This window comes from Ornithorhynchus anatinus, chromosome 4, assembly GCF_004115215.2.
Source record: "Ornithorhynchus anatinus isolate Pmale09 chromosome 4, mOrnAna1.pri.v4, whole genome shotgun sequence".
In the NCBI taxonomy this organism is placed as follows: Eukaryota; Metazoa; Chordata; class Mammalia; order Monotremata; family Ornithorhynchidae; genus Ornithorhynchus; species Ornithorhynchus anatinus.
The window spans coordinates 18,931,589-18,944,355 of NC_041731.1; the positions used below are offsets into that span (position 1 = coordinate 18,931,589).

A 12,767-nucleotide genomic window follows, 5' to 3' on the forward strand; every position below is an offset into this window, starting at 1 on the left:
TTTTCTACATTGGGACATTTATAAACCATATGCAAAATATCAATATAAGGAAATGAATTGCTCTAATGGGAGTGGAATGAATAATAAAATGACTAAACCAAAAAAATGCAAAATAAAATAAAATTTAATAGGTGTCCAGTTACTGTAACATTTGAACCATCCACACTTTAAAATCGGAAGATTCCTTTTGACAGCTCATTCCAATCCTATTGGTTCTTTATGTCACAACTGAGAGTGAGTTTGGTAGTTTGGGGAAACATTTGATTAGCAGGGTAGGATGAAGTGTAACCTGAGCCGAAAAGATAGATTACCCAAAAGGAGACTCTTCAACCTGACCCACATCATGATTTTTGAAAAGTGAGGATCGTTAAGTATAATGTTAAGATAACATTCCTTCTAAGAGAGGGAAAGTTCTAGAGAAACAAAAAACCAAGACGGAGTCCGTAACAGCACCAGCATGAGAGATCCTCATTTGAATATAATTAAATAGTTGTAAGTAAGCAAGATGTTTGCTGTTTAATAAATCCAGTAGCTATCAAATTCTGTCAAGATAAACGAAAATAGTCTAGTTAGACAGTGAACCCCTTGTCAGACAGCCTCTGTATCTGAATTATTTGTTTTATATTCACTCCTCCCAGCATAGTGCTTTGCTCATAGTACTTACAATATAAATATTTTGAATGAATAAGTAATTATTCATCTCTTGATATTCTCAAGATGAGTCATTAAGAATGCAAGTGAAGAGAATTGATGGCCAATCCATTACTATACTCCTTGCTGCCCGGATTTGAAAGTAGTGTCAAAAGATTGATCCAACTTTATTACTTTTAATAGAAAGTAGAATTTGGGAAAGCCACCCTTAGCTTCTGTGTCCTTCCCTTTAGGCATTCATGGGAATGGGGTGAGGAGGAAAGGAAATGTGGGGTGAAACTCTCCTAAAATTCTGGAATGTTTTCATTACACATCCCAGAATGTTCGTTGACAAAATTGAAACTACTTAGAGTGAGCACCACCAAATTACTCCTTTACATCCCCAGCTCACTCCCAGTTCCACAGTAAATCCCTTCCTCCTTCATCCTTCTCATCCATTTCTATAAAAGGACCTCTCCCACCTGTTATTAAAGTCTAGCCCCCTCCACCCACATCTTGGATCCCATCTTTTCTCACCTTATAAAAACACTTGTGTCCCCTCTTCTTACCTCCCTGATTACTTTCTTCAACTACTTATTTTCTGATAGCTCTTTTCCCTTTGGATTTAAACATAACTGTCACTCCCCTTTCCCCAAATAACTTCAAGCGATCCTACTGCAGCATCCAACTACTGGCCTATCTCCTTCCTCCCATTCCACTCCCAGGATGATGCTAACCGATAAGGTTGATGTGAGGCCCCTACCATTCCATTTTACCACTGGACTTGGGATCTGCAGCCCAGGAAAGAAGCAACTTACTCTACGGCTACTGCTATTCCTACTACTATTTCTAATAATAACAATTCAAATTGTGGCATTTGTTAAGCACTTACTAGGTACCAAGCATTGGCATAAGCATTAAGGTAGACACAAGATAATTAGATTGGACTCAGTGCCTGACCCACAGGGGCTCACTGGCCAAATAAGAGGGAGAACAGGTATTTAATTCCCTTTCTATAGATGAGAAAACTGAAGCAGAGAGAAGTTAAGTGACTTGCCCAAGGTCACCCAGCAGGCAAAGGGCTAAGCTGGAGTTAGAACCCAGGTCCCCTGAATCCCAGGCACATGTTCTTTCTACTAGGCCACATTAATAACAATAATAAAAATAATAATTTTGGTATTTGTTAAGCGCTTACTATGTGCAAAGCACTGTTCTAAACACTGGGTAGATACAAGGTAATCAGGTTGTCCCACGTGGGGCTGACAGTCTTAATCCCTATTTTCCAGATGAGGTACGTGAGGCACAGAGAAGTTAAGTGACTTGCCCAAAGTCACACAGTTGATGTGGTGGAGCTGGGATTAGAACCCACGACCTCTGACTCCCAAGCATGTGCTCTTTTAACTGAGCCATGCTGCTTCTCTACTTCTCATCACTTGGGACTTCCCATTAGCACCCCCTCCTGCAACTTTTAGAATGTTGGGAAGGCTGTGCCTGTGGTTATGACTGTGATTGTGGCTGTTCTGAAGATTGGATTCTGAGCTGCTGAAAGCCTGAAACTTTGATCTTCTAGCCTGTTGTTCCTATTGTAGTTATCATTGTACCTGTCTTTTGTTTCATTGTTTCGTCCTTATTTACATGTGTTGTTGACAACTACCTTCTGTTGACAATATACCAAGGTCCTGGAAGAAACCCTTCCTAAAGTCGCATTATCCTCCCTCTGGGTCCTGGTTCCAGCATCTCAGCATAGCTACCCACAGAATGAGCCAAAAGGTCAAAATATTTGAAATAAAGCCTTACTTGACAAGAAGGCAATGGGACATAACCATCCCCCAGTTCCTCCTGACTACATTGACCTTTTACTCTTTCTGATTCCCATGCCTCTCCTGGGGTCTGCCTGGAAGTGAATTTCCTGGCCTCCAAATCACTCTGGAGCTGTCTAGGGCATTCCTGAAGTGGGTCTTCATATTTTAGAATGTTCCCTGATCCAGAGCTTTGGTTGTTGTTTCTGTACCTGGAAAAACCCCTATCTGACCATCTAGACAGGTAAGGGAGTCATCTCATCAATTTGTGATTGCTGTTCAGTTGTTCTGGCACTCCCTTTCTTCATCTGTTCCTGTGGTTTTAAAGTCATTCCTGAAGACGATGGCTTCCTATTCTTGTTGTAGTCTGATGGTTCTCTGCTGTAGTTGGTAATAATAATAATAATAATGTTGGTATTTGTTAAGCGCTTACTATGTGCCGAGCACTGTTCTAAGCGCTGGGGTAGACATAGAGGAATCAGGTTGTCCCACGTGGGGCTTACAGTCTTAATCCCCATTTTACAGATGAGGGAACTGAGGCACAGAGAAGTTAAGTGACTTGCCCACAGTCACACAGCCGACAAGTGGCAGAGCTGGGATTCGAACTCATGAGCCCTGACTCCAAAGCCCGTGCTCTTTCCACTGAGCCACGCTGCTTCTCTAACCATCCCTAACCATCCCTAACTCATCACTTGCCTTTGGATTTCCTCCTCTCTTGTGCCAATGCCTTTAACTGCTTCATTCTGTCTTTTGGCTACTTTCAGTAACTACCCCCCCAACACATGTAATTTGAGTAACCCAAACTTCACACACACACACACACACACATCAATGTTGTTTATTCAGTCAGCCAATTGTATTTATTAGCACCTTACTGTGTGCACAGAACTTACTAAGTGCTTGGGAGAATACAATACAACAATACAACAGCCAAATTATTTTCCCACAGTGTACCTAGAATCTAGAGGAGGAGACTGACATTGATATAAATTAATGAATTATTATTATTACTAACTGCGGTATTTGTTAAACACTAACTATGTACCAGGGACTGTACTATATGCTGGAGTAGATACAAGGTAATTGGGTTGGATACAGTCTATCTCCCCACTTTCCAGACAATGTAACGGAGGCCCAGAGAACTGAAGAGACTTGCTCAAGGTCACACAGATATGTGGCGGAGCTAGAATTAGAATGCTGGTTCTTCTGACTCCCAGTCTTGCTCTATCCATTAGGCCACACTGCTTCTCAACTAAAGATATGTACATAAGTGTTGTGGGGCTATGGGGGTGGAATGAATAAAGGGAGGAGTCAGAGTGACACAGAAGGGAACTGAAGAAAAGGAGAGCTTAGTTAGGGAAGGCCTCTTGGAGGAAATCTGCCTTCAATAAGGCTTTAAAGGAAGAGAGAGTAATTGTCTGTCAGACTTGAGAAGGAAGGGCATTCCAGGCAAGAAACAAGACATGGGCGAGTGGTCAGCAGTGCTATAAACCAGATTGAGGCACAGTGAGAGCATTAGCATTAGAGTCGCCAAGTATGCAGACTGGGTTATAGTAGGAGAGTAGCGCGGTGAGGTAGGACTTGGCAAGGTGATTAAGTGCTTTAAAGCCAGTGGTTAGGAGTGTTCGTTTGTATGGAGGTGAATGAGCAAGGAGTGAACTTTCTTGAAGAGTAGGGAAACATGTCCTGAACACATCTGTCGAAAAATTATCTGGGCAGCAGAGTGATATATGTACTGGAGTGGAGAGATACAGGAGGCTGGGAGGTCAGCAAGGAGGCTGATGCAGTAAACCAGGTGGGATGAGATAAGAAATTGTATTAATGGGGTGGTCGTTTGGATGGAGAGAAAAGGGTAGATTTTAACAATGTTGTGAAGGTGGGATTGACAAGATTTAGTGATGGATTTAATATGTGATTTTAATGAAAGAGAGAAGTCAAAAAGCAGCATGGTGTAGTGGATAGTAGTGCTCTGTGATCTTGGGCAAGTCACTTAACTTCTCTGTGCCTCAGTTACCTCACCTGTAAAATGGGGATTGAGAATGTGAGTCCCATGTGGGACAGGGAATGTGTCTAACTTATCTTGTATCAACCCCAACGCCTAGAAGAGTGCCTAGTACATAGTAAGCACTCAACAAATGCCATTTTCATTATCATTAAGGATAATGTAAAGTTTATGAGCTTGTGAAACAGCAAGGATGGTGATGCCATCTACTCTGATGGGAAGGTTAGGTGGAGGAGAGGGTTTGGGTGGGAAGGAAAGGAGTTCTGTTTTGGACATGTTAAGCTTGAGGTGACAGGACATTCAAGTAAAGATGCCTTGAAGGCACAAGGAAATGCAAGACTGCAGAGAGGGAGAGAGATCACGGCTGGAGATGTAGATTTGGGTTTCATCTGCATAGAGGTGGTAGCTGAAGCCATGGGAGTGAATGAGTTCTCCAAGGGAGTTGGTGTAGATGACAACTAGAAGGGGACCCAGAAATGAAACTTGAAGGAAGTCCATAGTTAAGGGGTGGAAGGCAGAGGAGGAGCCAATGAAGGAGAATGAAAATGTATGTCTTAATAGGGCTTTGAAAGGGGGAAGAGTAATCATATGTCAGATATGACGAAGTGTGGTCTAGTGGAAAAACATGGGCCTGGGAATCAGAAGGACCGGTGTTCTAATTCCAATTCAGCCGTTTGTCTGCTATGTGATCTTGGGTAAATCACCTCATCTGCAAAATGGGGTTTAAGGCTGTGGCCCAATGTGGAACATGAACTGTGTCCAACCTAATTAGCTTCTATCTACCTTGGTGCCTAGTAGTGCCTGGTGCATAGTAAGCACTAAATAAATATGATAATAATGATAATTATGATGCATTCCAGGCCAGAAGTAGGACATGGACAAAAGGTCTGTGGCAACATAAGTGAGATCGAGGTACAGTGGATGGGGTGGCATTAGAGGAGTGACCTGTGCAGACTGGCTTGTAATAAGAAATCAAGGAGGTAAGGTAGGAGGGTGCAAGGTGACAGACTGCTTTATAGCCTACGGTAAGGAATTTCTGTTTGATGCGGAGGTGGATAGGCAACTACCAAAGGAGGAATAAATAATAAAAGCAATAGCAAAACATAAGAAGACTAGGATAAATGAGAGACAGTCACAACTACAGCCACAGTGAGTGGCACAGGCTTGGGGGTCAGGGGTCATGAGTCCTAATCCTGGTTCCACCATTTGTCAGCTGTGTGACTTTGAGCAAGTCACTTAACTTTTCTGTGCCTCAGTTCCTCATCTGAAAATGGGTATTAAGATTGTGAGCCCCACATGGGACAAGCTGATAACTTTGTATTTACCCTAACACTTGGAACAGTGCTTGGCACATAGTAAGTGCTTAACAAATGCCATCATTATTATTATTACAGCTGCTGCTTAGCATTCCCAAAATTGTATATTATATAGAGGCGTCATGCTCCCACTGCTTCTGACCTTCCCACCATGGTGTGCAAGGCAGGATGGGATCAAGACCCTGGAATGACATGAAGAGGCTTACTGATGGAGTTGCTGGGCTGAATGGTTGATGGGAGGCTGAGAACACTGGCACTGCTACTGCTTTTCACCTTTCCATTATAGTAAAGAAGGCAGAAAGAGAATTTCTTAAGCAACAATGACCTCCACGTTAAACAGAAATGGAAATTCCTTACCAACAACTTTGAGGCACTTAATCAGTTCTCTTCGTTTCACCTTACCTCACTGCTCTCCTACTACAACCCAATCTACACCATTGACTTTAAAGCACATCACCTTGCCCCCTCCTACCTCACCTTGCTTCTCTCCTTCTACAACCCAACTCACATACTTCACTCCTCTAGTGCTAACTTTCTCACTGTGCCTCGATCTCATCTGTCTCCCTGCTGATCCCTGGCCCATGTCCTGCTTCTGACCTGGAACACCTTCTCTCCTCAAATCTGACAGACAACTCTGCCCAGCTTCAAAGCCTATTTGAAGGCACATCTCCTCTAAGAGGCCTTCCCAGACTAAGCCCCACTTTTCCACATCTCCCCCACTTTTCCTCATCTCCCACCCCCTTCTGTACCACCCTGATTTGCTCCATTTGCTCTTCCCCTGTCCCAGTCCCACAGCAGCGTGGCTCAGTGGAAAGAGCACGGGCTTGGGAGTCAGAGGTCATGAGTTCGAATCCCGGCTCTGCTACTTGTCAGCTGTGTGACTGTGGGCAAGTCACTTCACTTCTCTGTGCCTCAGTTACCTCATCTGTAAAATGGGGATTAAGACTGTGAGCCTCACGTGGGACAACCCGATTCCCCTGTATCTACCCCAGCGCTTAGAACAGTGCTCTGCACATAGTAAGCGCTTAACAAATACCAACATTATTATTCCTGATTTCCCTATCACCGTGTACGGTGGGACCATCCTTCCCGTCTCTCAAGCCCACAACCTCGGTGTCATCTTTGACTCGGCTGTCTCGCTCACCCCACAAATCCTATCCGTGACTGAAACCTGCCGGTCTCACCTTTATAATATCGCCAAGATCCGCCCCTTCCTCTCCACCCAAACGGCTATTTTACCGTTACGGGCTCTCGTGATATCCCGGCTGGAGTAGTGAGTCCGCTTTCTCTCTGATCTCCCTTCCTCCCATATCTCCCCCCTCTGGTCTATTCTTCATTCCGCTGCCCGGCTCATCTTCCTGCAGAAACGCTCTGGGCCTGTCACTCCCCTTCTTAAAAAACCTCCAGTGGTTGCCTATCGACCTCCGCACGAAACAAAATCTTCTCATTCTGGGCTTCGAGGCTCCCCATTACCTTGCCCCCTCCTACCTCTCCTCCCTTCTCTCTTTCCACTGCCCACCCCGCACGCTCCGCTCCTCTGCCGCCCACCTCCTCACCGTCCCCCGTTCTCGCCTATCCCGCCGTCGACCCCCGGGCCACTTCCTCCCGCGGTCCTGGTATGCCCTCCCTCCTCACCTCCGCAGAACTAATTCTCTTCCCCTCTTCAAAACCCTACTTACAGGTCACCTCCTCCGAGAGGCCTTCCCAGACTGGGCTCCCCCTTTTCCCTCTGCTCCCTCTGCTCCCCCTCTACCCCCCTTTCACCTCTCCTCAGCTAAGCCCCCTTTTCCCCCCTTTCCTTCTGCTCCTCCCCCTCTTCCTTCCCCTCCCCTCAGCACTGTACTTGTCCCCTCAACTGTTTATATTTTCATTACCCCATTTATTTTGTTAATGAGATGTACATCACCTTGATTCTATTTATTGCTATTGTTTTTGTCCTTCTGTCTCCCCTGATTAGACTGTAAGCCTGTCAACGGGCAGGGACTGTCTCTACCTGTTACCGATTTGTACATTCCAAGTGCTTATTACGCTGCTCCGCATGTAGTAAGCCCTCAATACATGCTATTGAATGAATGGGCTCGGCCTTCTCCAACCAGGGGCGGCCCGGCTGGACTCTCCCTCCGTGGCAGGCCGGCACCTTCCCAGCCCGGCATACTGGTCCCTCCCACCGCTGCCGGCCGGCACCCTCTGAGCACGGTGGGCCCACTCCTCCCACCCGGGCTGGGATGCCGGGCCCCTTGGAGAGTACCGGGACAAGGGTCACAAAGACAAGAAGGCGGGGAAAACCAAATGCCTCCAGACCCGTGTCTTGCTCGGGGCGCTGGCTTATCCTCCGGAGGCTTCCTAACGGCCGTGACCACGCTGACTGTATGGGGAGCGGCCACATGAACGAAGCGCTCTCTCCGGGACAAAATAATCGTAACGGTCGTTCTGTCCGTCGAGCGCTCATCCCGTGCCCGGCAGCGTAGTAAAGACCGGGGCAGGTAAGGGATAATCGGATCGGACCCGGCTCCCGTCCCGCACGGGGCTCGCGGTTTCGACCCCTGTTTGACAGACGGGGCCCGGAGGAGTGGGGCGGCTCGCCCGGGGTCCCGACGGATGAGAGGCGGGCAGGGGGTTTCTGAAGATGCCTGGGTTTCAGAGCGGATCCACCCCCGTACTTCTCCGAGTGCCAAAAGGGCACATTAATCGGGAAGAGCCTCCCGGGGGAGGAATGATTCCGGCGAACCTCTGAAACCCGCAGACCTCTCCGTCAGTTATTCGCTTGAGTGTCACCGGAACCAAAATCCCATCCGGATTCTGGCTGCCTCGAAAGTTTCAGAGAAACAAAGTGGCCTCCAATTAAGAGCCCGAGGTGGGATGGAGACCGTGTCCGACCTGATGGACATGTATCTGTCCCTGTGCCTGGCACACAGTAAGGGCTTAACGAGTACAATGATTATTATTATTAGTCATTCGAAATAGGAGAAAGGCAGGAAAGATTGGGTCCCTTTCCCTGCACGTCTCGCAGATACTTTCCCCCCTTGAAAACGGTGCGATGGCCTCAAACGGAAATCGGATCGAGAGTCGCAGGATCCCTCTGAGGCCGATCACGATTGGAGATCGACGGCGAGAGTCTACGTGGGCCGTCCTGGCGGTGGACTCTCTGACCCAAGTCAAGAAAGATTATGCGGAATTACCGAGAGGATGTACTCCTTAGGAAGGCTTTTCGGCGTGACAGACGGGGGTGGAGAGGGAATCCCTTTTATATGGGGACTGGCCAAGAGGCCGAGGACGGAGTCACAGTCAGCGCGGGGTAACTGGTGAGACCGGCCTGCCATCGCGCTGACTTCTGTCTGCCGGACAGTTCCGCCATGGGCGTGGAGTGCAGCAGCGTGGCCTAATGGAAAGTGCATGGACCTGGGAGTCGGAAGGACCTGGGTTCTAATCCCGGCTCCGCCACCCGTCAGCTGGGTGACTCTGGGCGAGTCGCTTAGAACGGTGCTCGGCACATAGTAAGCGCTTACCAGGTACCAACATTGTCATTATCATTATTGTTATTATCGTTAACTCACTTCTCTGGGCCTCAGTTCCCTTCTCTGGAAAATGGGGCTGAAGGCTGTGAGCTCCATGGGGGACAGGGACTGTGTCCAACCTGATTAGCTTGCAACCCCCCCAGTGATTAGAACAGTGTCTGGACCTAAGTGCCCCTCTGGGTGTGACCTTGGGCGAGTCACTTCCCCGTGCCTCAGTTCCCCCATCTGAAGAACGGAGATCCCGTACCTGTGCTCGGGGACCGCGTCGGACTCGATTAGCCGGTATCGACCCCGCCGCTCTACGTTCCTCTAGACCGTGAGCTCGTCGTGGCCAAGGGATGCGTAGGTTTACTGTGACTCTGCACCCTCCACGACGCTCGACACAGTGCTCCGCACACAGTGAGCACTCAACGAACACGACCGACCGATTGACTGCAGTGCCTGCCGCAGATTAAGGGCTTTTACAGATATCATTTCCACAACAAAAACAAAAAAAAAAAAACGCCACAGTCTCTGGCAATGCCGTGACCATCCTGGGCGTGAAAACTCACTCCCCGAAAACCGTTCTGTGCCCTCCCCGTCCCGTCTCTCGATCCCGGGGCCCTCCCTTGCCGTGCGGCGGGACCCGGGGGACGGGAAGATGGACGGGCAGACGCCGCGACGGGGAAGCGGGGAAGTGGGGAGGGAATTACGGGTCGGCCTTATATTTGGAAGCGTCCCTGGGTTCGTTGCTGGGGTCGCTCCAGTCGTCGGCTTCGGGCGTCGTCTTGTAGTGCCGCCAGCCCGACTTATTAAACACCGGCAGCCTCTCAAATGATTCACTTGAAAGGGCCTGTGGGGAACCACAGAGAGAAACAGATTTGAAAGGGAGGGCGGGGAGAGAGAAAACAGGGAAAGAAAAGAGACGAGAAAGAAGAGAGACAGGAGAGGGAGAGGAGGAAGAGAAGGGAGAGAGAAAGGAGAGAGAGAAGAGGTAGAGAAAATGGGAGAGAAGGCAGAGGAGTTAAGAGGAGAGAAGAGGGAGAGAAAATGGGAAAGGAGGGAGAGGAGAGTAAAAGGAGAGGAGAAAGAGGAGAGAGAAAGAGAGAAGAGGGAGAAAAAGGAGAGAGAAGAGAGGAGAGAAGGGAGAGGAGGGAGAGGAGGGAGAGGATAGAAAGAGAGTAGAGAGAAGAGAGAGAGGAGGGAGGGAGAGGAGGGAGAGAGGAGAGAAGAGGTAGAGAAAATGGGAGAGAAGGAAGAGGAGGGAGAGGATAGAAAGAGAGGAGAGCAAGGAGAAAGAAGAGAGGAGAGCGAAAGAAAGGAGAGAGAGAAGAGAGCAGAGGGAGAGAGAGAGAAAGGAGAGAGAGAAGAGGGAGAGAAAATGAGGGAAAGAAAGGAGAGGAAGGGGAGGAGAGGAGAGAAAGAGGAGAAAAAATGGGAGGGAGAAAAGGGAGGGGAGGGGAGAAGGGAGAGGAGGAAGACGAGGGAGAGGAGAGAAAAGAGGACAGAGAGAGGGGAGAGCAGAGAAGAGAGGACAGAGAGAGGGAGGAGAGAGATAAGAGAGAAGAGAGAGAGACAGAGGACAGGGAAAGCAGATAAAGAAGTGAGGAGAGAGAGTGTCAGGAGGAGGATAAGAGACTGGCGTGGGCAGTCTCGGAAGGAAAAGTGGTCCTGCACACTCCCCTCTTCCTTCAACCATCCGGGAGTCCCCGCTCTCTGGAGTCGTATTCTACTCAGCGGGCGATAAAATACACTCCTGTCACCGCCCTACACCAAACCCCTGACCTGGCATTAGGGCCGGAGCTTTTCTAGGGTACGGCTGACCCCTCCCCTGACGTAGAACAAAGGGACCCCTCCACTCCAACGGCTCCGGATGACGAGGGGAGAGGCAGATACGGAGAGAGTGACAGATGGGGAAGGGTCAAACGAAGGGAGAGGGAGATGGGGTAGAGTCAAACGGGGGGTGAATGCCGGGGGAAGAGTCACACTGAGGAGAGTGCGATGGGAACAGCCATAAAAGTGAGAGTCAGATGGGGGAGATTCAGGCAAAGAGAGAATCAGACGTGGGGCGGTCAGACGAGGGGAGGTTCGGGTGAGGGGTGAAGCAGACGGGCGAGAGTCAGATGGGGGAGAGTGACAGGGGGAGAGTCAAGGAGAGAGAGTGGGAGGGCTGCCATAGGGGAGGGCAGCCATAGGGGAGGTTAGACAAGGAGAGAGTCAGGAAGGGGAGAGTCAGACGGGGGAGAGTCAGATGAGAGAAAGAGAATCGGACGGGGGCCGGGTCGGACGAGGGGAGAGACAGGGTGAGTGTGAGACAGGAAAAATCCAATGGGAGGGTGGAGTTAGCTCCACCCCTTCCATGTCCCCTTTTTGTCCCCTGTGCTCCGCCCCTCTAGGCCCCGCCCCCTTCAGGTCTCCTGAACCCGCCCTCTCGGGGCCTTCTCCCTTCCTTCCTCATCCCTTCTCCCCGCCCAGGTCCCAGCCATTTTATTCGCAACCAAACCCTCCCCGTACCGCCACACCCTTTCCCCCCTCTCCCCTCCGCCAAAACTGCTGCTAATTGTGGCCAATGTCACGCCCACTCCCTTTCATCCTTGACCTGTTCCTTTCCTGCTCTCTCCTCCTCCTCGCCCTCACTGCCAGCTGGCTCACCCCAGATGATTCAGTCTCTTCTGCTGCTCTCTCCAGCAGAGGCCTCTCCTCCACCCACTGCCCCAGACTCACCGGGAAAGGAGGAGGTGTCGGCTTCCTTCCCGCACCCCAATACCACTTTCGCACTATCCCCTCTCCCCCTTCCCTCTCCTTCCTCTCCTTTGAAGCCCACATTATTGGCCTCTACCATCGCCTCCAGATTCTGGTAGCTGTCATCAACTGCCCCCCTGGTGCCACCTCCAACTTCTTTAACCACCTTGATCCCTTTCTCACCATCTTTCTCTTCTTTTCCATGCCCAGTCTGATTCTCGGAGAGTTCAACATTCACAGGCATGTATCCGGGGACTCCTCTACCGCCCGCCTCCCGGGGCTGGCACGTCAAGAGCAGCCAATCATGCTGGCTCCGCGGCGTCCCTCCCCTCCCCGCCCCGAGGAGCTGGTCTTGGGCCGGATTGGCCGGGGGCTGAGGAGACTAGCCAGAAATGCCATGTTGGAGGGCGTCTCCTGACAGGCCTCCTTGCCCCATGGCAAAGGTCTCTCTGACTGGAAGGAAATGGGAGGTAGAGCAGGGACGCCCTCTCCCCACCCCCAAGTCCCGTCCCCTCCCGGGGCTGGCACGTCAAGAGCAACCAATCATGGTGCCTGCGCAGCGTCCCTACCCACCCCACCCCCCACGCCCCCAGGAGCTGGTCTTGGGCCAGACGGGACGGGGGCTGAGGGGACTATGCAGAAATGCCATGTTGGAGCGCGCCTCCTGACAGGCCTCCTTGCCCCATGGCAAAGGTCTCTCTGACTGGAAGGAGATGGGAGGTAGAGCAGGGACGCCCTCTCCCCACCCCCAACTCCCGTCCCCTCATTGTCGACATGCTGCGTC

General features: G+C 50.0%; 1 long non-coding RNA gene across 1 annotated transcript; it reads right to left on the reverse strand.

The window, feature by feature from the left end:
* Positions 1 to 9,592: 9,592 nt before the first annotated feature.
* Positions 9,593 to 12,327, reverse strand: LOC114811343. Its single transcript, XR_003759030.2, has 2 exons — positions 12,167 to 12,327; positions 9,593 to 10,094 (listed from the first exon to the last, which is right to left on the reverse strand). It is a non-coding gene; the product is annotated as an uncharacterized LOC114811343 (long non-coding RNA).
* Positions 12,328 to 12,767: the final 440 nt, after the last annotated feature.